Below are 26,432 nucleotides of genomic sequence, written 5' to 3'. Positions count from 1 at the left end.
CGGGGCCAGTGCGCTGGGTCAGAGCTGACGGGTGTGCCCCGGGATGGGCCAGCTGAGGCTCCTGTCACCTCCTGGGGGGGTAGTGGCAGAAGCCAGTGCAGCGAGGGGCGGGACAGGGCTTGAAAACAGTCCTGGGGAGGTTTCCAGAATGCTTCCTTTGACTCAGGACTGAATGGAAGCCACAGGCTCCAGAGGTCAAAGCTGCCGAGTTCCTCCGTCCCTTCCTTCCTCTCCCTCCCACCTCTCTCTACCCCTTCCACCCTTCCTTCCTTTGCATAGGGTGTCGGAGCTTGGTCTGGGCAGTAAACACTGACATTTGGAAAGGAACTGTTCCCTAACTTTAACCATATCTCTGCAGCCTAAAGTGTGACTTGATACCCACCTTTTCTTGACAGGTAACTGAGGGCCTATAGGGGATGTTCTTTGCTCGCCTCCTTTCCTGAATTTATACCCCCTGCTTCCTTCCCCGAGGCATTTTACCCTGATGTCATAAACTTATTTTTTGTTGTTCAGTCAGTAACTTGTATCCAGCTCTCTGCAACCCCATGGACTGCAGCATGCCAGGCTTCCCTGTCCTTTGCTCTTTTCCCAGAGTTTGTTCAGATTCATGTCCATTGAGTAAATAATGCTATCTGACTATCTCATCCTATGCAGCCCTCTTCTCCTTGCCTTCAATCTTTCCCACCATCAGGATCTTTTCCAGTGAGTCAGCTCTTTGCATCAGGTGGCCAAAGTATTGGAGGTTCAGCTTCAGCATCAGTCCTTCCAATGAATATTCAAGGTTGACTTCCTTTAGGACTGACTGGTTTGATCTCCCTGTTGTCCAAGGGACTCTCAAGAGTCCTCTCCAGCTTATGGGTCTTTTTGCTTGTCGGTCTCTTATTAACTGATCAAGCATAGTTCTCTGCAAGGAAAATATACATACATTGACTTTAAAATCCTGTGACCTCAAGCTACTAAGTATTAAAAGAAAAAAAAAAATTCCCTTTTGGATTGAGAAAGCCCTGTGATCAAGCAGTGTAAGTACATTGCGGATTTTTAGAAATGGAAAATGTTCCTGGAAATGCCTCTCTTAGCGATCAGGAGGTGGGTGTTTCAGGTGCTTGAATTAAAGCCTTTGTTTGGGGTTTGGGAGTCTGCTCCCCACAAGATTCAGTGAGGGCTGGAAGGCCCTTGGCAGGTAAAAGATGGGAGGGGCTGCTGGGGAAAGAGGGGTGTCCCAGGCCTTGCTGTGATGAAGTGATTTCGGGGAAGACTGATTCTCTTTAGACTGGGCCCCTTGGTTTCACTTTGGAGCCCCCGCAGGGGAGGAGAGGAACGTGGGTAAGACTCAGCCCAGCCCTCCCGGTTCTGGCAGGAGGTTCCCCCGGGGACGGGGTGACACTTGGGTGACCGAAGCGGCACGGGATGCCACCTGCTGCTCCGCGCGGGCCAGGCCCTGTGGACGGGGAGTCCTGCCCCAGACTGTGCTCACTCAGGGCTCCGCCCAGGTCAGGGCCCATCGTCCCGGCCGGGTGGGGAGCGGCTCCCCCCGGGGCCCTTCCCGGGGCTCTCAGGGGCCCGTGGTGTGGCAGGTCGGAGCTGCAGGACCGTGGCCCTCCAGACTGGGTCTCAGGAGGGGCCCAGGGAGAGGGTCACACCTGCTGGGGCCCGGCTTGGAGGAGGGAAGCAAGCCCTGGAACCTTCCTGGGAATTCTGGGCCCCCTGGCCTGCGGAGGAGGCAGGCTGGGTGAATGGTGGAGGGGTGCTTCTGCCCGCTGGACCGTGCCCCTCAAAGCCCTGGGCACAGCGGCTCGTTTCTCGGGATTTTCCTGATCCCTGCCCCCATCACCCTGGACGGGGGTCTGGCAAACTATTGCGTTGGCCTGTGCTGCGTGGGGGACCCGTCACCAGGGAGGCAGGTCGCCAGGAAAGGACCAGGTCTTGCTTCTCTGCTGCCCGGGGTTGGGAGGGCACTGGTTCGGAGTAGGCCTGTCACAGGGCTGGATGGCATCAGTGGGTCCAGACTTCCCCTCCCACATGGGTGTTCAGCTCCCAGGCAGGCCACTGGCCCGCTCTTTCTTGGCCTCACCCTGAGGGTTCAGACCAGGGGACAGTCTGGCCGCTCCCTGCCACCCGCCTCCAGGATGCCGGGTCGTGGCAGGTGGCACGTGGATTTACATCCACCCGGAGGACCGCCGGGGTGTTCACAAAGCTGGCGCCCGGGGAAGGGGGGTGGGGCCAACCTTCAGCTGTGGTTAAATGGTTTTGTTGTTGAACCTGGAGTCCAGGTGAAGCTGGGGGTGGAATTCCTGCAGACGACTGTGGTGAACCTGGTGTGTGTGGTTAATGATTCTCCAGACATGGGGTGGTAATTGGCACGCTCTGGGTTTCCAAGGGTTTCAAGTCTTCTTGGCTTTCCTGTAGGGAAATGGTCCAAAACTGTGTGGGGGGCCGCCTGGCGCGGGTGTGTCCTGATTCTTCGGGGTCCTTCTGGGCATGTCCCGGGCCGGTGAGTGACGGCAGAGGTGTCTGGATTCTGCTCTCTCTTCATCAGCCTGTTTCTGATGAGGGTCTTTGGGTTGAGGGGGGCGGACACCCACTCAGGCCAGGGTCAGGGGTGTATTAGGGGATCCAGGCTGTCACTGCAGGGCCAGACGGGCTCCTAGAGTCATCTTTCCCTCCGTCTCTCTTTCTCGGTGGCCCATCTTGATGACTTTACGCTATGAAAATCAGGGATATATGTGTACCTGTGGCTGATTCACATTGAGGTTTGACAGAAAGCAACAACATTCTGTAAAGCAATTATCCTTCAAAAAAAAAAAAAAAATCAGGGTAACAGCGAGTGTGTTAGCCCGCAGGGCTCCATGCGTGGACGCACCCCGTCCTTGATGCAGTCCCGAGAAGTGGGCACTTCTGTCCTCACGCCCATTCTCCAGGGAAGTAAACCAAGGAAGAGGGAGCCAACTTGGCTGCCAGGACCTGGGCCAGACAGCCGTCCACTCCATGGTGCAGAATTAGGGGCCCTCCCTTCCCTCGACTCTACACATGGACATCACCAGATGGTCAGTGTGGAATCAGATTGATTATATTCTTTGTAGCCGAAGATGGAGAAGCTCTATACAGTCAGCAAAAACAAGACCTGGAACTGACTGTGGCTCAGATCATCAGCTCTTTTTGCAAAATTCAGGCTCAAATTGAAAAAAGTAAAGAAAACCACTAGGCCATTCAGCTATGACCTAAATTAAATCCCTTATGATTATACAGTGCAGGTGATGGATACATTCAAGGGACTCGATCTGGTAGACAGAGTGCCTGAAGAACTATGGATAGAGGTTTGTGACATTGTACAGGAGGTGATGACCAAAACCATCCCCAAGAAAAAGAAGACAAAGTGGTTGTCTGAGCAGGCCTTCAAATAGCTAAGAAAAGAAGAGAAGTGAAAAAGCAAAGGAGAAAGGGAAAGATATACCTAAGTGAATGCAGAGTTCCAGAGAATAGCAAGGAGAAATAAGAAAGCCTTCTTAAGTGACCAGTGCAAAGAAATAAAGGAAACCAATAGAATGGGGAAGACTAGAGATTCTTTAAGAAAACTGGAGATACCATGGGAACATTTCATGACAGATGGGCACAATAAAGGACAGAAATGCTATGGACCTAACAGAAGCAGAAGATATTAAGAAGAGGTGGCAAGAATACACAGAAGAGCTACACAAAAAAGCTCTTAATGACCCAGATGACCATAATGGTGCGGTCACTCACCTAGAGCGAGACATCCGGGAGTGTGAAGTCACGTGGGCCTTAGGAAGCATCACTATGAACAAAAAGCTAGTGGAGGTGATGGAATTCCAGCTGAGCTATTTCAAATCCTAAAAAATGATGCTTTGAAAGTGCTGCACTCATAATACCAGCGAATTTGGAAAACTCAGTGGTGGCCGCAGGACTGGAAAAGGTCAGTTTTCATTCCAGTCCCAAAGAAAGGCATTACCAAAGAATGCTCAAACTACCGCATGATTGTGCTCATTTCACACACTAGCAAAGTGATGGTCAAAATCTTACAATCCTGAGAACTGAGAACTTCCAGATGTTCAAACTGGGTTTAGAACAGACAGAGGAACCAGAGATCAAATTGCCAACATATGCTGAATCATAGAAAAAAACAAAGGAATTCCAAAAAAATATCTACTTCTGCTTCATTGACTATGTTAAAGCCTTTGACTGTGGATCACAACAAACTGTGAAATATTCTTAATGAGATGAGAATATCAGACCACATTACCTGCTTCCTGAGAAATCTGTAGGCAGGACAAGAAGCAACGATTAAAACTGGACATGGGGCAACAGACTGGTTTTAAATTGGGAAAGGAGTACGTCAGGCTATATATTGTCACCCTACTTATTTAACTTATATGTAGAGTACATCATGCAAAATGCTGGGATGAATGAATCACAAGCTGGAATCAAGATTGCTAGGAGAAATATCAATAACCTCAAATATGCAGATGATAACCACTTTAATGGCAGAAAGTGAAGAGGAACTAAAGAGCCTCTTGATGAAGGTGAAAGGAGAGTTAAAAAGCTGGTTTAAAACTCAGCATTCAAAAAACTGTGATCATGGCATCTAGTCCCATCACTTCATGGCAAGCAGATGGGGGAAATTGCTGGAAAATGATGGAAACTGTCAGATTTCATTTTCTTGGGCTCCAAAATCGATGTGGACAATGATTGCAACCATGAAATTAAAAGATGCTTGCTCCTTGGAAGAAAAGCTGTGACAAACCTAGACAGTGTATTAAAAAACAGAGACACCACTTCCTGAGAAAGGTCTGTGTAGTCAATGCTACGGTTCTTCCAATAGTCATGTACGGATGTGAGAGTTGGACCATAAAGAAGGCTGAGCACTGAAAAATCAATACTTTAGAACTGTGGTGCTGTAGAAGACTCTTGAGAGTCCCTTGGGCTGCAAGGAGATCAAACTAGTCAATCTTAAAGGAAATCAATCCTGAATATTCATTGGAAGGTCTGATGCTGAAGCTGAAGTTGCAGTCCTTTGGCCACCTGATGTGAAGAGCTTACTCTTTGGAAAAGACCCTGATGCTGGGAAGATTGAGGGCCAGAGGAGAGGGGGTGACAGAGGATGAAATGGTTGGATGGCTTTCCTGACTCAGTGAACATGAATTTGAGCAAGCTCTGGGAGATAATGAAGGACAGAGAAGCCTGGCGTGCTGTAGTCCATGGGGTCACAAAGAGTCAGACACGACTCAGTGACTGAACGATAACAACAGGCCTTCGCACCCCCTGTTGTCTTAGGGATGATGCCCAAGCTTCCCTTTCTGCTCCTTGCAGGATGAATGCAGCAGGGTAGCACAGGGCTTCTCAAACGTTTGGTCTGAGGATCCTACTCCCCTCTTTGAAGAGTTTTAGGGACCCCCTGAGAGGTTTTTGTTTATGTACGTTGTATCTATGGATATGTATCCTATTAGAAGGGCTTCCCAGGTGGTGCTAGTGGTTAGGACCCTGCCTGCCAGTGCAGGAGATGTCAGAGATGCAGGTTCGTTCCCTGGGTTGGGAAGATCTCCTTGAGGAGGGTATGTCAACCCAGTCCAGTATTCTTGCCAGGAGAATCCCATGGACAGAGGAGCCTGGCAGACTACGGTCTATAGAGTCGCAAAGAGTTGGACATGACTGAAGCGACTTACATGCACACACACATACTGTTAGAAATTTAAAAAGATAAAGATATTTAGCAGTGCATTTAAAAATGACAGTAGCTAAACCCATGTATGTTAATGTAATTAATGTCTTTTTATGAAAAACAAAAACAAACAATAGCTATTTTTCGAAACAAGCTAAGACAATGAGAAGTGTGGCATTGATCCAGAAGGTCATCAGGTAATCCCCACCCCATGGGACGGGCCTGCTGGTGGTGGGCTGTGGGCTCAGCCAGGCCAGAGCTGGTTCGGTCCACAGCTGAGGTTGTATCTGACTCTTTTTCGACCCTGTGGATAGCCTCATGCCAGGCTCCTCTGTCCATGGGATTCTCCAGGCAAGAATACTGCAGGGGGCTGCCATTTCCTCCTCCCAGGGATCTTCCGGATCCAGGGATCGAACTGCATTGGCAGGCAGGTTCTTTACCTCTGAGCCACCCGGAAGGCTAGATGGTGTGGCGGTGACATTTGGGAGCCAGGCAGTTCCTTAGGCGAGAAGACTGTGTCTTGATCCTGGAGGGGGACCGCGTGCAGCGGGACGGGTGGACGGAGGTGGCTGAGGCCAGGGCAGCCCCCGGGAGGGAGGCCGACTTCACCCGAGAGGAGAGATCGTCCCACACGTCTGCCTTTCCAGCCTGGGTGCCTCTATGTGTCCATGTTGCCCAGGCGCCCTGGCCGGAACCCCCCGCACACCGTTGGGTGGGGGTGGTGAGAAGGCGCCCCGGCTCTGGCTCCTGGTCTCGGGGGAGCCTCTAGCTGCCCACCGTCACTTTGCTGACCGTGGTGGGCGCCGTGCGGATGCCCTCCGTCAGGCTGGAGAGGCTCTCTTTCCTTTGCTGAGTGTTTATGTCATGAAGTGGCGCTGTGTTTTGTCAAGAGCCTTTTCTGTATCTCTCGGGACGATCAGCTGCATTTTGTCCTTTATTCTATTAATGTGGTGTCTTACATTAATTGATTTTTTTTTTATGTTAAACCAATTTCGCATTCTTGGGATAAATCCCACTTAGTCATGGTTTATAATCCTTTTGGTAAGCTGCCAGATTCAGTTTTCTAGAATTTTGCTGAGCTTCTTTGTATGTATGTGCATAAGAGTTTGTCGTTGTCTTGGGATGGTATCACGGTAATATCGGCCTCATAAAATTATTGGGGTGTATTCTCTTCTACTTTTTGGAGGAATTTGAAATGAGTTGATATTCTTTTTTTTTTTTTTTTTAAATTGAAGTATTGTTGATTTATGTACCGCAAAGTGATTCAGCTGTACATATGTATAAATCCTTTTTTGGTATTTTTTCCATATATATGTGTAGCTTATCACAGGATATTGTATGTAGTTTTGTGCTGTACAATATATGTGTAGATGGATCATGCTCAGTCGCGTCTCTTTGCGACCGCCTGGACTGTAGCCCGCCGGGCTGCTCTGTCCACGGGATTCCCCAGGCCAGAGTACTGGAACGGGCTGCCACGTCCTCCTCCAAGGGATCTTCCCGACCCAGAGATCAAACTCGACTCTCTTGTGTCTCCTGCATCGGCAGGTGGATGCTTTGCCGCTGAGCCTCCTGGGAGGGCCTTGTTTGTCATCCATTCTATATCTAATAGTTTGCGCTGCTCACCCAAGCTCTGAGCCCCATCCCCCTTCTTTCCCAGCCCCTGCAACCTCAAGTCTGTTGTTTCTGTCTGTGCGTCTGTTTTTGTTTCAGTGACAGGTTCATTTGTGCCATATTGTAGATTCCACGTGCAAGTGATCTCATGTGATGCTTGTCTTTCTCTGCTTCACTTAGTGTGATACCGCCAGGTCCATCCATGTTGCGGCACATGGCATTATTCCATTCTTTTTGTGGCTGAGTGATATTCTGTTGTATATATGTACCACATCTTCCATCTAGTCCTCTGTCAGTGGGCACTTAGGTTGCATCCGTGTCTTGGCTGTTATGAACAGTGCTGCTGTGATAGGAGGACCTGTATGTTTTTGAGAAATTAATTCTTTCAGTGTTTGGTAGAATTCACCAATGAGGCCGCTTGGGCTTGAGCTTCTCTCTGTGTGAAGTTTTGAGTCTGTTAACTGCTCCCTACCGGGTTTGCTGGTGCCCAGGTCTTCCGTTGCTTCTTGAGTCCTGGTGGTTGGCTTGCATTTCACTGAAATCTGTCTGATTCCTCTCAGCATCTGACTCATTGTCCCTCGGTCGTTCATAGCGTCCCCTTGTCTTCTTTTGTGTTCCCGTGAGGCTGGTAAAGTGTCTCCCCTTCATTTCTGAGTTTGGTGATTTGAGCGTTTCCCCCTCCTGATCACTCTAAATGAACAGTTTGTCAATTTTATTGACTTTTTCCAAGAACCAGCTTGGGTGTCATTCGTTTTTTGCTCTGTTTTTCTACGTTGGTTTTCATTAGTTTCCGCCCTCACGTTTATGACTGCCTCCTTTCTGCTTGCTCAGTGTTAGCTGTAGCTGGAGGAGACAAATGATGAGAAGAGGGTTGGCAGAGAGGCACCTCCGTGGTCCAGAGGGGGAGGAGAGCCTGGTGAGGGGCTTGGGATGGAGGTGGGTAGGGTGAGCCTCCCTGAGAAGCCGCACTTGAGCACTGACTTGAAGGAGGAGAGGGAAGCAGTGAGTGAGACGTAAGGAATTGGATGGAAATCGATGTGGAAAGCACTGTTTTGCACTTAACATTTTTAAGTTGTGCTAGAAGAACTGTACAAAAAAGATCTTCATGACCCAGATAATCACAATGGTGTGATCAGTCATCTAGAGCCAGATATCCTGGAACGTGAAGTTGAGTAGGCCTTAGGAAGCATCACTACGAACAAAGCTAGTGGAGGTGATGGAATTCAAGTTGAGCTATTTCAAATCCTAAGAGATGATGCTGTGAAAGTGCTGCACTCAATATGCCAGCAAATTTGTAAAACTCAGCAGTGGCCACAGGACTGGAAAAGGTCAGTGTTCCTTCCAATCCCAAAGAAAGGCAATCCCAAAGAATGCTCAGACTACCACACAATTGCACTCATCTCACACGCTAGTAAAGTAATGCTCAAAATTCTCCAAGCCAGGCTTCAGCAATATGTGAACCGTGAACTTCCAGATGTTCAAGCTGGTTTTAGAAAAGGCAGAGGAACCAGAGATCAAATTACCAACATCTGCTGGATCATCAAAAAAGCAAGAGAGTTCCAGAGAAACATCTATTTCTGCTTTATTGACTTCAACTGTGTGGATCACAATAAACTGTGGAAAATTCTTCAAGAGATGGGAATACCAGACCACCTGACCTGCCTCTTGAGAAACCTGTATGCAGGTCAGGAAGCAACAGTTAGAACTGGACATGGAACAACAGACTGTTAACTACGTTAAGATGCTCATTCACCATCTCCTCCTCCAGCCCTGGGCCCCCACGATCCTGTGGTGCTGGAGAAGACTCTCGAGAGTCCCTTGGACTGCAAGGAGATCAAACCAGTCCATCCTAAAGGAAATCAGTCCTGAATAGTCATTGAAAGGACTGTTGCTGAAGCTCCAATACTTCGGCCACCTACTGTGAAGAGATGACTCAATGGAAAAGACCCTGATGCTGGGAAAGATTGAGGGCAGGAGGAGAAGGGGATGCTAGAGGATGAGATGGTTGGATGACATCACTGACTCAATGGACATGAGTTTGAGCAAGCTCCAGGAGATGGTGAAGGACGGGGAAGCCTGGCTTGCTGCAGTCCATGAGGTTACAAAGAGGTGGACATGACTGAGCGACTGAACTGACTTACTGACTGAACCCTGTTAAACCCACAACTCAGTGGCATTAAGAGCATTCACACTGTCATACAACCATGACACCATCCATCTCCAGAGCCTTCCATCGTCCCAGACTGACAGCTGTGTCCCCATAAACACTCACCACCCATCTCCTTCCCCAGCCCCTGGCCCCTGCCATCCTGCTGCCTGTCTCTGTGGGTTTGATGACTGTAGGTCCTCATACAAGTGAAGACACACATCACTTGTCCTTCTGCGTCTGGCTTATTTCACTGGGCATAGTGTCCTCAAGGTTCATTCATGCTGTGGCTTGTGTCCGAATTTCCTTCCTTTTTAAGGCTCAATAATCCTGGTGGCTCAGGGGTGAGGAATCCACTTGCCGAGCAGGAGACTCGGGTTTGATCCTTGGGTAGGAAAGATCCCCAGGAGAAGGGAATAGCAATGCACTCCAATATTCTTACCTGGGAAATCCCATGGACAGAAGAGCCTGGTGGGCTACAGTTCATGGGGTCGCAAAGAGTCGGATGGGACTGAGCGACCGGGCAACAGCAAGCACCTTCCACTGTGCGGATGGACCACACTTTGTGTATCGGTTCCTCGGTCCATGGACACTTGGCTGCATCCACCTTTTGGCTGTTGTGAGTGAAGGTGGAGATTCAAGCCCCTCTTTTCAGAAGGCACGTTTTAAAGCAATGAGCAGCCCAAGGCCTGTCTGCTCTCAGGATGGCAAAGCTGAGACTCTCACCACTCTCCTTAGCCAGGTTCCTCTCCCAGGGGAAGAGGCCCATCTTTCCTCCTGAGTGTCTCCACGAGGCGGGGGTGACCTCATACGCTGGAGAAGTCCCACGTCCAGTGTTCCCACCCCCAGGGGGGAAAGGTGCTTGTGCCTGGGAGTCTGGGTCTCCCCTCTGTGGGTTCGTCCGGGACCAGGACAGGCCCGAGGAGGGCGCCGGGCCAGAGTGTAGCGAGGGCGGGAATGCCTCCTGCATGATTCGCTCATTCGCTTCATTGGTCAGTTGCTAAGTCGTGTCCAACTCTGTGACCCCATGGACTGCAGCACGCCAGGCTTCCCTGTCCTCCACCGCCTACTGGAGTTTGCTCAAACTCATGTCCGTTGAGTCAGTGACGCCATCCAACCATCTCGTCCTCTCTCGCCCCCTTCTCCTGCCGTCAATCTTCCCAGCATCGGGGTCTTTCCAGTGAGTGGACTCTTTGCGTCAGGTGGCCAAAGGATTGGAGCTTCAGCCTCAGCGTCAGTCCTTCCCGTGAATATTCAGGGTTGACCTCTTTAGGATGGACTGGCTTCATCTCCTTGCCGTCCACGGAACTCTCAAGAGCCTTCTCCGGCACCACAGTTCGAAAGCATCAGTTCTTCGGCGCTCACCCTTCTTGATGGTCCAGTTCTCACATGCGCACGTGACTATTGGGAAAACCATGGCTTTGACCAGACAGATTCATTCACTGACTCTGTGCCCTCTGATGTCCCAGGATTTCTCTGTTCTGAGTCATTCCGCACCCGCTGCCGTGGGACATGCTCCTCTGCTCTCTCCTGATCAGTTCTGTGCGTTGCTTTGCACGCGTGTGTTATTTCTTCTGTGAGGACGTAGCCCTTGTGTCCCTTGTGGATCCAGTTTGTCCATTTCGGCACGGGAGGACCCGCCCCCTTCCCTGCTGGCTTTGCCCCGCCCCCTTGTCGTGACTCCAGCTCCCGGAGTCCTTTTGGGGATTGCTTTTCTATCGATCTGGCTCCAAGTCCAGCGTGTGTGTTTACAGTCCCTCGGAAGGAAGCTTTGATGCCTGGCGGCATGAGCTCCTTTAGACCGCACACAGCCACGTTGCAAATCATTCCCTTTTGTGGTTGAGAGAAGGAGTCCGTTCAGAGGGATGGGTCAGCTCAGGGCTCCCCATCAGGGAGGATCGAGCTTAGACAGGCTGGACCCCCCTGGGCTCAGCCAGTCCACGTGATGCTGGAGCGCTGAGCCAGTGTCTTATCTTCTGCATCTGGGACCGTTGCCTGCCTACCTAGGTCGGCGCCGATCAGCTCTGTTCATTCAGGATGGTGGTGCCAGCCCCATGGGGCTATGGAGCTCTTGAAACGTGGCTGGTGCCACAAGTTGAAATGTCAGTATTTTACATGTTTTGGATTCCATAAAATATATTATAAATATTCATTTCAACTGGTTTTCTTTTTTTTTTCCTGAAACATGGCTACTCGGAAATTGAAAATTACATTTGTGGCCTCAATTCTGTTGCTGCCTGCACGGATTTGTAGCATCCCTCACTGCGGGCTGGGATCGGCTTCCTTATTTCTTTGTCCCCTGTCTCCCCACCCCCCCAAGTGCCTCCTACTTCCACCTGTCATCCCACTGTCTTTTTCTCAGATGGAACCCCCTTTCTGCAGAGGTGATTCCTGGGTTTAGCAGTAGGACTTCACTGGAGGAACAGGGGAGAGGTGAGAACTTCTGTTTTGTCAGCTTTCTACTCCAGGGTGGGCTCAGTCCCACCTCTCAGAGAAACTGGGGGTGGAGGGGACCCCAGAATTAACTAGGATGGATCAGGGTTCCAGAATGCTGGTGCTGGGGGGGCCCAGGCCCAGCCTCTGGGAGAACACTGGGCCTCAGAAAGGAGAAGGGACCTAGCCAGGTCCCGGTAGGTTTCCTGCGGGACCCCGACCCCCAGGGCTGAGCGGCTTCCCCTAAACCCTGAGGCTGTGGGCTAGTGTAAATGCTCCACCCAGACCAGGCCCAGTGAAGTAGCTTTTGGGGTTTATTCTCAAAACAACCCCGAAACACCTGGGTTCTTACCGGAAGTGTCTGGGAACAGTATTATTATTATCTAACAGTGACTGCTGTCTCTGGACAGAACAGGATTATTTTTATGTAACGTTCGTTGCTGCCCCCGCACGCACGGACAGTTTCCTGGCCTCCACTGGCGCGTCCGCAGAGTACTCAGGCCGCCGGGGTGTGCAGTCACCTGAAACGCCTGGGAGATTCCCCAGCAAAACGTAACCCGTGCTTGGCTGTGGGGTCACTGACCTGAGGGAAGGAGGGGTGGTTTGGGGCTTTCCCAGAAGACAGGAAATACCTCCAGGGTAACGGATCACTCAGCCAGCTCCACGATGCTCCATGTCTTGAGGCAAAAATGATTTCTTTGCCGGGCTTACTTAATTACATCGTAATAAATAGGGCATGAAATGGTACGGACCTAACAGAAATGGTATGGACGTAACAGAAGCAGAAGATAGTAAGAAGAGGTGGCAAGAATACACAGAAGAACTGTACAAAAAAGATCTTCACGACCCAGGTAATCACGATGGTGTGATCACTCACCTAGAGCTAGACATCCTGAAAGTGAAGTCAAGTGGGCCTTAGGAAGCATCACTAGGAACAAAGCTAGTGGAGGTGATGGAATTCCAGTTGAGCTATTTCAAATCCTGAAAGATGATGCTGTGAAAGTGCTACACTCAATATGCCAGCAAATTTGGAAAACTCAGCAATGGCCAAAGGACTGGAAAAGGTCAGTGTTCCTTCCAATCCCAAAGAAAGGCAGTGACAAATAATGTTCAAACTACCGCACAATTGCACTCATCTCACACGCTAGTAAAGTAATGCTCAAAATTCTCCAAGCCAGGCTTCAGCAATACGTGAACCATGAACTTCCAGATGTTCAATCTGGTTTTAGAAAAGGCAGAGGAACCAGAGATCAAATTGCCAATATCTGCTGCATCATTGAAAAGGCAAGAGAGTTTCAGAAAAACATCTATTTCTGCTTTATTGACTATGCCAAAGCCTTTGACTGTGGATCACAATAAACTGTGGAAAATTCTTCAAGAGATGGGAATACCAGACCACCTGACCTGCCTCTTGAGAAACCTGTATGCAGGTCAGGAAGCAACAGTTAGAACTGGACATGGAACAACAGACTGGTTCCAAATAGGAAAAGGAGTATGTCAAGGCTGCATATTGTCACCCTGCTTACTTAACATATATGCAGAGTACATCATGAGAAACGCTGGGCTGGAAGAAGCCCAAGCTAAAATCAAGATTGCTGGGAGAAATACCAATAACCTGAGATATGCTGATGACACCACCCTTATGGCAGAAAGCTAAGAAGAACTAAAAAGCCTCTTGATGAAAGTGAAAGAGGAGAGTGAAAAAGTTGGCTTAAAGTTCAACATTCAGAAAACTAAAATCATAGCATCCAGTCCCATCACTTCATGGCAAATAGATGGGGAAACAGTGGAAACAGTGACTGACTTTATTTTTTGGGGCTCCAAAATCACTGCAGATAGTGACTGCAGCCATGAAATTAAAAGACGCTTACACCTTGGAAGGAAAGCTATGACCAACCTAGACAGCATATTAAAAAGCAGAGACGTTACTTTGCCAACAAAGTCCGTCTAGTCAAGGTTATGGTTTTTCCAGTAGTCATGTATGGATGTGAGAGCTGGACTATAAAGAAAGTTGAGTGCCGCCGAATTGGTGCTTTTGAACTGTGGTGTTGGTGAAGACTCTTGAGAGTCCCTTGGACTGCAAGGAGATCCAACCAGTCCATCCTCAAGGAGATCAGCCTGAGTGTTCATTGGAGGGACTGGTGATGAAGCTGAAACTCCAATACTTTGGCCACCTGATGGGAAAAACTGACTCATTTGAAAAGCCCCCGATGCTGGGAAAGATTGAAGGCAGGAGGAGAAGGGGACAACAGAGGATGAGATGGTTGGATGGTATCACTGACTTAGTGGACATGAGTTTGAGTAAACTCTGGTAGTTGGTAATAGATAGAGGCCTGGTGTGTTGCAGTCCATAGGGTCACAAAGAGTGGGACACGACTGAGCAACTGAACTGAACCATGAAATAAACAATGAAGTAAACACAGGCCATGAAATAAACAATGCCATCACATAAAATAGAATAAGATAAAACAATAAAAAATAGTTACACATATCTCTGTGGGTAGCTTATTATTATTTGCATTTTATTGCCAGCTTTTGTCAGAATACATGTTGTTGTCTACCTGTGTCAGGCACTGCCATGCCAGTGATCTCGTGGCATCTTCACAATCCACCCTAGGGGTGGAGGAAGTATTTTTATACCCATTTTACAGAAGGGGAAACCGAGGCCCAGAGGGGTGCAGTGACTGGCGTTTTGAGTCCAGCAGGTGCCTTTGTGCTTTGACCAGGCCAGCCTCAGAGCTGGAGGGATGTGAGCGTTTTGTCCTGCTTCTCTCCCTGAGTGTCTGTCTGTCCTGATGTCTCTGCTGACCACTTACTGTGAAATCTGCCCAGTGACTCTGTGTTTGGATAGCCCCGTCCCCCGACCTCTGGGAGGAGGGATGAGGATGAAGGCAGGTTCAGCTTCTCAGACGTCCTGACTCCAGCAGGCCCAGACCCTGGACGGTGCCCTTGTCCTGGTGGGAGTGAGTGCCGTGATCCAGAGCGTCCTTCTCCCAGGCCGTGGTCGGGGGTGTCCGGCCTGGAGGGCTTTATCCACATGGGGAGTACCATGCTGCAGGACGGAGCAGGGCTCCAGAGGTTTATGTCTCTGTTCTTGCTCCTGAATCTTAGCAGCTTTGGGGGGTGTTGGCTGGCCCCCCATGCATGTGGTAGTGTCCTCCAAGCAGGTGGTCCTCTGACGCGTAACTGCTCTGTGACCTTGGGCCAGCCAGCTGACCTCTCTGGGCCTCAGTTTCCTCTTCCTGAAAATGGGGTAATGACGTATGTCTGGCGACGTTGACTGTTAAACGAAATCACCTACATAAAGTTGAGACTGTTGTGACTGGCCAGGGTTCTTGGCCACCTTAATCAATAGAAATTGATCAGAGGCCAGACAGGGAATCCAGGCACGTCTTTATGGGGCCCCTGCTCAGCCAGGGGGAGCAAGAACAACCAGCAGGTTGCCTTGCTTCTTCCCCAGGCGGAAGGAGCTAGTTCCTTACCTGCGGTGAGGGTGGGTGTGTCCAGGGTCAGACGGGTGACTCGGGTGGTCTGCCTGCCCGTTAGGCAGTGTGAGAGCAGGGGGCGTGCGCGGGGCCCTGCTTTTGCTCCCTGCTCTTCAGAAGTGCCAGTTGGGTTTTTTGGTCTCCGCGTAGCTTTTGTGCAGAATTTGCCCCAGCTGCCCATGCAGGGTCATTTTTTGCTCCTGATGGTTCCCTTGCTGGGGCAGAGGTGTGTCCAGGTGCAGGCACTGCGGCAGAGGGCCCCGGGTCCCAGTCGCCTCACCGGGATCCGCCTGCGTGTGCCCTGAGCCTCTCGTGTCACCATCATTGGCAGCACCTGTCTGTGCTCGAGCTGTTCGGATTGGACCTGGGCCACGTGCGGGTCAGAGTCAGTAAACTGCCTTCCCCTCTCCTGCGGGGACCTCCTCTCAGGCCCTGTTGTGAACTCCTGGCCGTCTGGTCTCTGCAGAGCCTCTGGTCTGAGCTGTGAGTGCATTGGGTTTATGGGGGGGTCAGGGTGACAGTGCGGGGGCAGGGAGCCAGCAACCTCTCTGGGTACCTGTTGCCCCCGCAGGGGTCCTCGAAAGCCTTGGGGACCCACCCCAGCTCCTCTGCCCCCTGGTGCATTGGGGAGGTCCCCTGGGGGGCTCCCAGCGGGGCTGACACCCCCCACCCCCCCAGGATCTCCAGGGAGAGGTGGGGGACTGTTCCAAGTGGGTCTTCTTGGCTCCGCTTTTGTTCATTTGAAACTTTATCCTGCTGTCGTTTACTGAAGAGGGAGGGGAGGGCCTGGAAGGTGGGGATGGAATATATATTAAATTAGTTATCCGGTTAGGAGCCCTTTCTGGAAAGCCTGGACAGTGACGGGTAGGGCCTTTGGTGCTGGACAAGCCACGGCTCCGTTCTGCTTTGTGGCTGCTGCCTGCGTGAACCACCTGTGCGATCTCAGGCGTTGCCTGGTCCTCCACCGCGTGGGGCTGGTCACACCGACCTAATCAGTAACAGTTAGATGGCGGTCTGTCAGCTACCAACCTGCATAACAAAAGCCTGCAGAACTTGGGGTAAGATGACTACTGCTCCTTTCAGGAACAGAGTAAATATTTTTTGCTTTATGCTGTAAAGTCTCTCTACAAAGCAATAGCAGTCACAGGCATTATGTGAATGAATGCTCATGGCTGTGCCCTAATAAAACTTTATTTAGAGAAACAAGCCGTGGGCCAGATTTGGCTCACGGGCAGCAATTTGCCAACCCCTGGCTTGTTTATCTCACCATTTGAGCAGGGGGTGGACCATTTGAGCAGGAGGAGGATGGGTGGTTCTTGTGGTCACCGAATTCAATCGTGGTCAGCTGGTGAGCAGGCCTCACTCACGTCTCTAGGGTGGGCTAGCTCTTGGCTGGGGGTGGGCAGTAACTGCATCATCCATCTCTCACTACCCTCCTCTGGCAGGCCAGCCTGACCTGATCACTGGGAGGTCCCAGGGTCCCCGAGAAGAGCAAGAGGGAGCAAGCGCCCATGCGTCCCTTCGCGCTGGCCCGTTTGGCTGAAGCGAGTGGACTGGCCAAGTCCAGGGTCACTGGGGGCCCCGTGTGGGTTTGGTGCAGCGCTGTCTGCGTGTGGGCCCCCTGCTGCTGGTGTCGCGAGGAGCGCCCAGCTGGGGTTTCAGTTTCACGCTTTCAGGGGGCACGGGCTCTGTGCTTTGGCTGGCGGGCGTAGTTCCTATTTTAGCCGCGTTTCTGAGTGACCCTCTGTGGCAGCTCTTACGAAGCTTGTCTCCGCCTGCACTTTTGCCCTCTCTGGATGGAGCCGGAGCAGAAATGGAGTTAAGAGCATTCTCCAGAGCTCAGGGACCCACAGGGTCTTCTTTTGTGATGAGCGATTTTCCAGAGGGAGCGGAGGGGCCATGGCAGAAAGGCAGGCGTGGGAGCTGTGGTCCTGACGGGGCTGCTCAGCAGCTCTGGGAGCCCAGCCTCAGTTTCCTCATCGGGAGAATGGGTAGATCAGACGAAGTCACGTTCTTGCCTCCCCAGACTTTTAAGCCGTGTCACAGACAGTACAGTGGTGAGGCGGTGTCCACACTCGGGCACTCCCGGAGGGTTGCGGGAAGGTCAGCCTCAGAAAGGTGCTGTGACAGAAGCTGATGAGGTGTGTTTTCCCCTTTCCTCCTCATCCCTGAGAATGTTGGCATTTTGCCTTGTTTTCAGGTTTTCTGTCCTCTCTCCATAAAGTGGATTCTGAATCCTTGTGAGCTTGTGTGAATGAGGTTCTTTTTTATTATTGAGGTGAGATACACATAAAACCAACCATTTAAAGCTGTACAGCTCAGTGGCATTTAGTACAGAAAGTTCTGATTCTGTCACCCCACAAGGACACCCCCTCCCAGGAACAGTCCGATCCTTGCAGCCCGCAGCAGCCACCCGCCTGCTTTCTGCCTTTGCGGACTGACCTGCTCTTGTTGCATGTAAGCGGCTGGTACGAGGGGAGGGCGTTCCTGTCTGGCTTCTCTCCATGATTAGAACGCTCCCCGCGTTCGTCCACCTTGTGGCCGCGTCAGGGCGCCGTCCGTCTTAGCGGCTGAGTTCTCTTCCCTTCTGTGGATGGAGCACGTTTCCTCTGGTCTCCTGTTGCGGCTTCCCTGACGGCTCAGTGGTAAAGAACCCGCCTGCCAGTGCAGGAGACGCAAGAGACGTGGGCTCGATCCTTGGGTCAGGAAGATCCCCTAGAGTAGGAAATGGCAACCCACCCCAGTGTTCTTGCCTGGAGAATCCGTGGACAGAGGAGCCTGGCGGGCTACAGTTCAGGGGGTCGCGGAGTCAGACACGCCTGAGCACCACCAGCTGCCACCAGCTCCTGTCGGTGGACACGGGCTGTTCCCACTGTCTGACTGTTGTCAGGGATTCAGCTAGGAGCATTCATTCCTGTTCAGTTCAGTTCAGTCGCTCAGTCGTGTCCGACTCTGCGACCCCATGAACTGCAGCACGCCAGGCCTCCCTGTCCATCACCCACTCCCGGAGTTTACTCAAACTCATGTCCATTGAGTCAGTGATGCCATCCAACCATCTCATCCTCCGTTGTCCCCTTCTCCTCCTGCCGTCAATCTTTCCCAGCATCAGGGTCTTTTCCGATGAGTCAGCTCTCCGCATCAGATAGCCAAAATATTGGAGTTTCAGCTCTAGCATCAGTCCTTCCAATGAATGTTCAGGGTTGATTTCCTTTAGGATGGATGGTTGGATCTCCTTGCAGTCCAAGGGACTCTCAAGAGTCTTCTCCAACACCACAGCTCAAAAGCATCCATTCTTTGGCACTCAGCTTTCTTTATGGTCCAGCTCTCACATCCATTCATGTGTCTTTTTCAGTTTTGGGTTCTTCAGAGTATATGCCTAGGAGTGGTATTGCTGGGTCCATTCCTGTCCTTTGGTTTTTGATAAAACAGCTTCTTTTCACCTTTGGCAGAACCAGGTTCCACCCTCTCAAGAGGACCTGCAGTTATGGGCTGTTCCCGCTGCCTTTCTGGGTGAGAGAGGTGGTGACGTATCCTCTGTTGGGGGCCCTCGGGGGAAGTCTTCTGTGCCTGCTCTGTTAGTCCCCAGGGCTCCAGGGTGACCCTCATGCGTTCCCGTCCCACAGAATTAGCTGGAACACTGTCGGGGTGGCTGCAGAGCAGGGAGCCGGATTCCAGGAACCCTGCTCGTGCGGAGGGGGTCCCTGGGGATGGAGCGGCCGGGTCTGTCCAGGGCACAGACTGGCGCCTCCTGACTCCCAGCCCAGGACACCGGGCCACTCTGTGCCCGGAGTGAGGCCTCAGGGTTACAGAGCTGTTTCAGGACGCTTCACAATTACGATTTCCATCTCTCCAGGAATGATGAGCACTTCTAAAAATAGCTGCAGAATGCTGAAGGCTAACATTTTAAAACAGTTCAATAATTTAGTTCTTCTCCGGCGGGGACAGGGAGGATCACTGTAAAGTGGGTGCTTTTAAAATTTCCTAGAACCCAGTTGCTGCTTGCTTTTTTTCCCCCGGACAATTTGAGATGTGGTTCGCATACCTTGCAGTCCACACGAAGGGTTGAATGCACTGCATTTTCAGTAGATTCCTGGGTAGCTCAGCCATTACCACAAGTAACTCTGGGACATTTTTGTCTCCCTTGAGACAAACCCTGTACCTGCTGACAGTTTGCCCCCGACTCCCATCCCCACCTTCCCGGCCCCCCGGCAACCTCCCGTCTGCTTTCTGTCTCCCTGGGTGTGCCTGCTCGGAGCACTTCATGTGAACGGAACCTTTGTGGCTGACTTCCTTCACTCAGCGTCCTGTCTGCGGGGTTCATCCAGGTGTGTGGCGTGTCTGCCTCGGGACTGAATGTGGCTCCGTCGCATGGCTGGGTGACATTTTATTTATGTACTCGTGGGTTGGTGGACATACGGATTACTTCCGCTTTTTGGCTGTGAGGAAGAGAGCAGCTATGAAGATTAGGATTCAGGTTTTGTTGAGGTCATGTGTTCCTTTTTTTAAGCTTGAAATTTTTTTAAAATTCATTTTTGGTTGCACTGGGTCTTCATTGCCACGAGGGCGTTTCTCTAGTAGCGGCGAGCAGGGCGGCTCGGGCTCTCAACGGCGGTGGGTTATCTCGTCGCAGAGCAGGGGCTCCGTAGCACGTGGGCTTATCCGTTGCTCGGGGACACGTGAAATCTTCCCAGACCAGGGATCAAACCCATGTCCCTTGTATTGGCAGGTGGACCGTTAACTGCTGGACCACCAGGGAAGTCCTGGGCCTAATGTTATCATCCATTTTAGGTGCATGCCTTGACATGTGTCTTCGGTCGCATGGCAGCTGTGTGTAATTTCATTTGTTTTGTTTTCCATAATGTAGTTTATAAAATAGAAAGAACCTCTGTATTTTAAAAGTAATTGCAGTTGTAAGAAAGAATACAGAACCGTCCTCTGTACCCTCTACCCAGCCGGCCCCACAAGTCGTATCCTGCACAACTCAATGACGACATTTAGTAGGAGCTGACAGTGTCACCGTCAAGACACAAGTGATGCCGTCAGCAGCAGGCTCTCTCACGCTGCACTGTTACAGCCTCACAGACTCCCTCCGACCTCACCTTTCTTCAGCCCTGGCAACCACTAATCTGTCTCCCGTCTCTATAATTTTGTTGCAGTAATTATACAGAAATGGAATTACACAGTAAACAGCTCTCTGGAGTTGGCTCCTCTGTCATCAGAACTCTGTAGAGGGGCTCCCTGGTGGCCCCCTGGAGTGGGAGGTGGGTACGCTCCGTGTTCTTGCCTGGAGAATCCATGGGCAGAGGAGCCTGGCAGCCAGAGTCCGTGGGGTCGCAGCGAGTTGGACAGGACTGAGCGAGTGACACTCTCACTTCCACTTTCCGAGCATTAATGCCGTGGGTTCTGTGTGACGTCGGTCTTCACTCCTCTGGGGTGAATGCCCACGAGTGCCGTCTCTGGGATCCACGGGAGCCGCATGTTGGGGTTTTTAGGAAGGTGCTGCACTGTTTTCCTGCATTGATCTTGCATTTTATGCGCCCATCAGCAGTGCGAGAGCTTGTCCAGCTTCTCACCAGCGTCTGGTGTTACTGTGTCTTCCACTGGCCGGGCTGGTGTAGGGGCGTCTCACTGGGGTTTTAGTTTGCCTTTGTTTTGCTGGCTGATGGCGTTTGAACATCTCCTGTGCCCCTTTGCCACCTGGCTGCCCTCCTTTGTAAAATGTCTCTGCATGTCTTTTGTCCCTGTCTTAATTGGATGGTCTTTTTTTTTTTTTTTTTTTAATCCTCTTTAAGTTTTGAGAGCTCTTTATACTGTGGACACTAGTCCTCCATTGGATGTGTGCTTTGCAGATATTTTTTTCCCGTCTGTGGTTTGTATTTGTATCCTCTTTCTCACAGAACGAAAGGTTTTGATTTTGATGAGGTCTGATTTATCAGTTTTTGTGTGTGTGGCGCAGTGCTTTGGGCATCCTTTTGGCATTCCTAACCCTAGAGCCAGAAGGTTTTCTCCTGTGAGAATTTGTTTTCCAAAGTTTCATAGTTTTGCATTTTACATCTAAGTCCATGATTCATTCTTTTTAAAAAATTTAAATTTGACTCAAAAAAATTTAATTTATTGTTTGCTTATTTTTAATTTTTCACACTGCTCCATATAGCATGTGACATCTTATTCCCCAACCAGGGATTGAACTGATGCCCCCTGCCTTCGGAGCTCAAGCCTTAACTCCTGCGCCGCCAGGGACGGCCCTCGTGATCTGCTTTGAGTTGTTTTTTTTAACTGAAGTATTGTTGGTTGACACGTGAGTGTCAGGTGTCCGCACAGCGACTCAGTTATGCGTCATTGTTGTTTAGAAGCTCAGTCGTGTCCAACTCTTGCGACCCCATGGACTGAAGCCTGCCAGGCTCCTCCGTCCATTAGATTTCCCAGGCAAGAATACTGGAGTGTGTTGCCATTTCCTTCTCCAAGGGATCTTCCTAACCCTGGGATCGAACCTGTGTCTTCTGCATTGGCAGGCAGATTCTTCACCACTGAGCCATCAGGGAAGCCCTCAGTTATAATAGATGGATAAGATGGATACATGTCTAATTCTTGTTCAAGGTCTTTTCCATTATAGATTAAAAATATGGACTACAGTTCTCTGTGCTATACAGGATGCTTTTATTGTTCATCTATTTTGCTACATAATAGTATATCCGTCTTCTCTGGAGAAGGAAAAGACACCCCACTCCAGTGTTCTTGCCTGGAGAATCCCAGGGACAGAGGAGCCTGGCGGGCTACGGTCCACGGGGTCACAAGAGTTGGACACGACTGAGTGACTAAACTAGTGTATCTGTTAATCCTAAGCTCCTAATTTGTTCTCTTCCCCACCCCTTCCCGCTTTGGTGACCATAGTTTGTTTTCTGTGTCTGGGGGTCTGTTTCTGTTTTGGAGATAAGTTCCTTTGCGTCATTCTTCTAGATTCCACATGGAAGAGCTATCATGATATTTGTGTTTCTGTGTCTGACCTGTTTCACTCTGTATGACAGTCTCTAGGTGCATCTGTGTTGCTACAAATGGCATTATTTCACTCTTTTTTATGGCTGAGTAATATTCCGTTGTATATATGTACCACATCTTCTTTATCCAGTCCCCTGTTGATGGACATTTAGGCTGCTTCCACGTGTGGCCTGTTGTGAATAGCGCTTCTGTGGACTTGGGTGGTGGTGATGTATCTTTCTGAATAAGTCTCGTCTGTGTGTGTGCCCAGGAGTGGGATTGCCGGGTCATCCTGTGAGGCTCGGCTTGGTGGTGGTGGTGCGGTTGCTCAGTCGTGTCCGACTCTGTGCGACCCCGTCCCTGGGATTCTCCAGGCAAGAACACTGGAGTGGGTTGCCATTTCCTTCTCCACTGCATAAAAGTGAAAAGTGAAAGTGAAGTCGCTCAGTCATGTCTGACTCTTCGCGACCCCACGGACTGCAGCCCACCAGGCTCCTCCGTCCATGGGGTTTTCCAGGCAAGAGTACTGGAGTGGGGTGCCATTGCCTTCTCCTCATTGCTGGTATAGGGGGATACATTTGACTTTTATATGTTGATCCTGTATTTTGTGACCTTGTTCAACTCTTTTATTATTTGTAGGAAGTGTTGTCTTGGAGATTGCTTGGGATTTTCTAGTCTTGTCACCTGCAAATGGGAGCAGTTTTATTTCTATCTTCCTGATCAGGGGGCTTATCTGGTGGCTCAGACAGTAAAGAATCCACCTGTATTGCAGGAGACCCGAGTTCGATTCCTGGGTCGAGAAGATCCCCTGGAGTAGGAAACGGCAACCCACTCCAGTACTCTTGCCTGGAGAATCCCATGGACAGAGGAGCCTGGCGGGCTACAGTCCATGGGGTTGCAGAGTCGGGCACGACCGAGCGCCTAACACTTTCGCTTTCCTGATCTGTATGCTTTATATCTTCTTTTCTTGCCTTTTCTGTTACCTGGAGCATCTACTGCTGTGTTGAGTGGAAATGATTAGAGCAGACATCCTTGTTCCTCGTCACAGAAGGAAAGCGTTTCATCTTTCCCTATTTGGAATAATGTTAGCTGATTACATGAAGTTTTGCAGATGCTCTTGATCAGGTTGAAGAATTTCTCTTCTTCCTTTTTTGCGGGCGGAGAATTTGTCACAGATGTTGAATTTTGTCGAATGCTTTTTCTGCACTGATTGCTTTTACTGTGTGATTTTCCTTCTTTAACCTATTGGTGTAGCGTATCACATAAATTAATTTTTTTAAAAAAAGATTGAACCAGCCTAGCATTCCAGAAATAAACCTTACTTGCCTTGATCTATAATTCTTGTCTTATATGGTAATTGCTTAACTCTTATTTGTTAATATTTTGTTAAGGATTGTTTTTCCAATCTATATTTGAGGGATATGGGCCTGTGATTTTCTCTTTGTATGGTTTTAGTGTCAGTATCATATTGGTTCCATAAAATAGGTTGGATTCTGTTTTCTGGAAGATATTGTATAGTGTGTACTCAGCTATTCAGTCGTGCCTGAGTCTTTGCAGCCCCATGGACTGCAGCCCGCCAGGCTCTTCTCTCCGCTGAGTTTTCCAGCAGTGATACTGGAATGGGTTGCCATTTCCTACTCCAGATATTGTATAGAATTGATACTAATTCTCTGAACGTTTCTTGGAATTCTCTGGTGAAACTATTTGGGTGTGGCGATTTTCTCTTTCTTACAAAAAGCTGCGTTTTATAATGAGGAACTCAATCTTGGTAATAGGGCTTCTGAGATTACCTGTTTCATACAGAATGAGTTGTAACTGTTTGCATTGCTTGAAGAATTGGTTTCTTTCATTTAAATTGTCTAATTTGATGTGTGGAGCTATTTATCCTCTCAGTGCCTGCAGGGTCTATAGTAATATCCTCTGCTACATTCCTGGAATTGGTAATTTGAGCCTTTTCTGTCTTTTTTGGTTAGTTTCGTCAATTTTATTGACTTTTACAAAGAGCCAGCTCATCATTTCATTGATTTTCTCTATTGTTTTTTTGGTTTTGTTTTTATTTATCTTTACTCCTTTGATTATTTCCTTCCTTCCTTCAAACCTTTGCTTTGGATTTATTTTCCTCACCTTTTACTAGCTTCCTGAGATGGGAACTTAGACTTTGATTTTCAATTATTCTTTTTCTTTTTTCTCCCTTCTGTGTTTTCTTTTAAAAAAACTTTTACGGGAGCATTGTTGTTATGTAGCTGCTCAGTCATATCTGACTCTTCGTGAGCCCATGGACTGTAGCCCGCCAGACTCCTCTGTTCATGGGGTTTTCCAGGCAAGAATACTGGGGTGGGTTGCTATTTCCTTCTCCAGGGGATCTTCCTGACTCAAGGATCAAACGTCCATCTCCTGCATCGGCAGGCAGATTCTTTGCCGCTGAGTCAGTGGGGAAGCCCTTCTATTGGAGTCTAGTTGATCTAATACGTTGTGTTAGTTTCCATTGTCCAGCAGCATGACTTTCTGATGGTGTGAAAATGGTACATATTCAGTAGAGACTTGACTTTGAATCTTGAATGTTGACCTTTCTGGGCCTGTGACACGTGGAACCATCCTCTGTTGTGGCGGGGGCAGTGGGCTGTGGCTCCCACCAGCCACGTGGTCACAGGGGTGAGCGGCCAACGCGTAGCCACTCTGTACCCGAACGGCCATCCTGCTTTTCCCTTTCAGGACAGTTCTCAGTAAATTTAGTGGGACAGTCAGCACGTCGTTATACAACGGGCTTTGTGTTAGATCATCTGGTCCAAGTGTTCTGAGTATGCTGGAAGGAGGTGTGACTGAGCTGTGACGTTCAGTAGTTGGGTGTATTGCGTGCATTTTCGAGTTACGGTATTTTCTACTTAGAATGGGTTTACCCAGATGGCATCCCATCATATATCAAGGAAGGCCTGTATTTCCTTGCTGATTTTCTGTTCCTTTTTTCGGTGAGGTTTTCTGTTTTTATGTGTTTCCAGCGTGTTCACAGTTAACTTGTCGAAGCGTTTTTGTTTTTGCCGCTTCACACTCAGTTTCAGCGCGAACATCTCTGTCCGCTCAGTGACGTCGTCCACCGGTCGGCTTTCACGCGTTTGAGATCTTCCTGGGTTGGGGGATGACGAATGGTTTTCTGTGGATATGTACGCAGTTTCGTATTCTGCCGTGAGCCCGTGGGTCTCATCGAGCCTGCGGTTTAGCCCGTTTGTTCAGACATCACTCTCAGCCCGCTGAAGGCAGACGTCCAGGGTCCTTGGTTGAGCCCCGCTGATCCCCCAGTGGGGAGGCTCCTTGCTGTTGCCTGTCGGGGAGGGGACCTGCTCCCCACGTGGTCTCCACGGATACGGGGTGGGGGTGGCCTCACTTGCTGGCGATGGGGAAGGTCCTTACTCTGTTAACCCTCTTCTGAGCACTGAGGTGAGGGAGGGATGCTGTGCGCATGCGGAAATCCAGGCTCCGTGTGGTGTCTGCGTTAATACAGTGGAACTGGGGTAGGATGCGTGCCTGCTCGGTGGGGAAGAAAGTTCCAGCTCCACAGCTTGGTTTATCCGCGCCCTCCCTCCCCGTGGAGGTTTGAGTGCCTGTGACGGCCACGCGAGGGGACGTCCAGGCGCCCCCCTTGGCCTCTGCTCCTGGGACTCAGGGTGGGGCCCGCAGTTCTTCTGTGACATCCAGGTGGGGTAGCGGAGTGATTGCCTGAACGTTTTTTTTTCCTGTTTTGCTGCCGTTTTCCTGTTCTTTTTTTTTTCTGGAGAGAGTAGTCATTCTTTGCAGCTTTTTCCCCCCTGCTTCTACTGGTGTTTCAGCTGAAGCTCCAGTCATTTGGCCACCTGATGCGAAGAGCTGACTCTCTGGAAAAGGCCCTGATCCTGGGAAAGATTGAAGGCAGGAGGAGAAGAGGGCAACAGAGGATGAGATGGTTGGATGGCATCACTGACTCAATAGACACAAGTTTGAGCAAGGTCCAGGAGGTAGTGGAGGACGGGGGAGCCTGGATGCTGCAGTCCATGGGGTTGCAAAGAGTTGGACACGACTGAGCACCTGAAGAACAGCAGCTGGTGTTTCTGGCCGTCTGGCTTCTTAGCTCCCAATC

The 26,432-nt window shown here is 50.1% G+C and overlaps 1 protein-coding gene across 6 annotated transcripts in view; it reads left to right on the top strand.

Annotated features, from left to right (window-relative positions):
• SHANK2 (SH3 and multiple ankyrin repeat domains 2) overlaps window positions 1-26,432 on the top strand; it is a 550,522-nt gene that overhangs the window by 5,534 nt on the left and 518,556 nt on the right. The window lies entirely within an intron of this gene.

This window comes from Muntiacus reevesi, chromosome 5 (assembly GCF_963930625.1).
Source record: "Muntiacus reevesi chromosome 5, mMunRee1.1, whole genome shotgun sequence".
NCBI classification, from domain to species: domain Eukaryota; kingdom Metazoa; phylum Chordata; class Mammalia; order Artiodactyla; family Cervidae; genus Muntiacus; species Muntiacus reevesi.
This window is presented reverse-complemented; position numbering and strand designations above follow the sequence as displayed.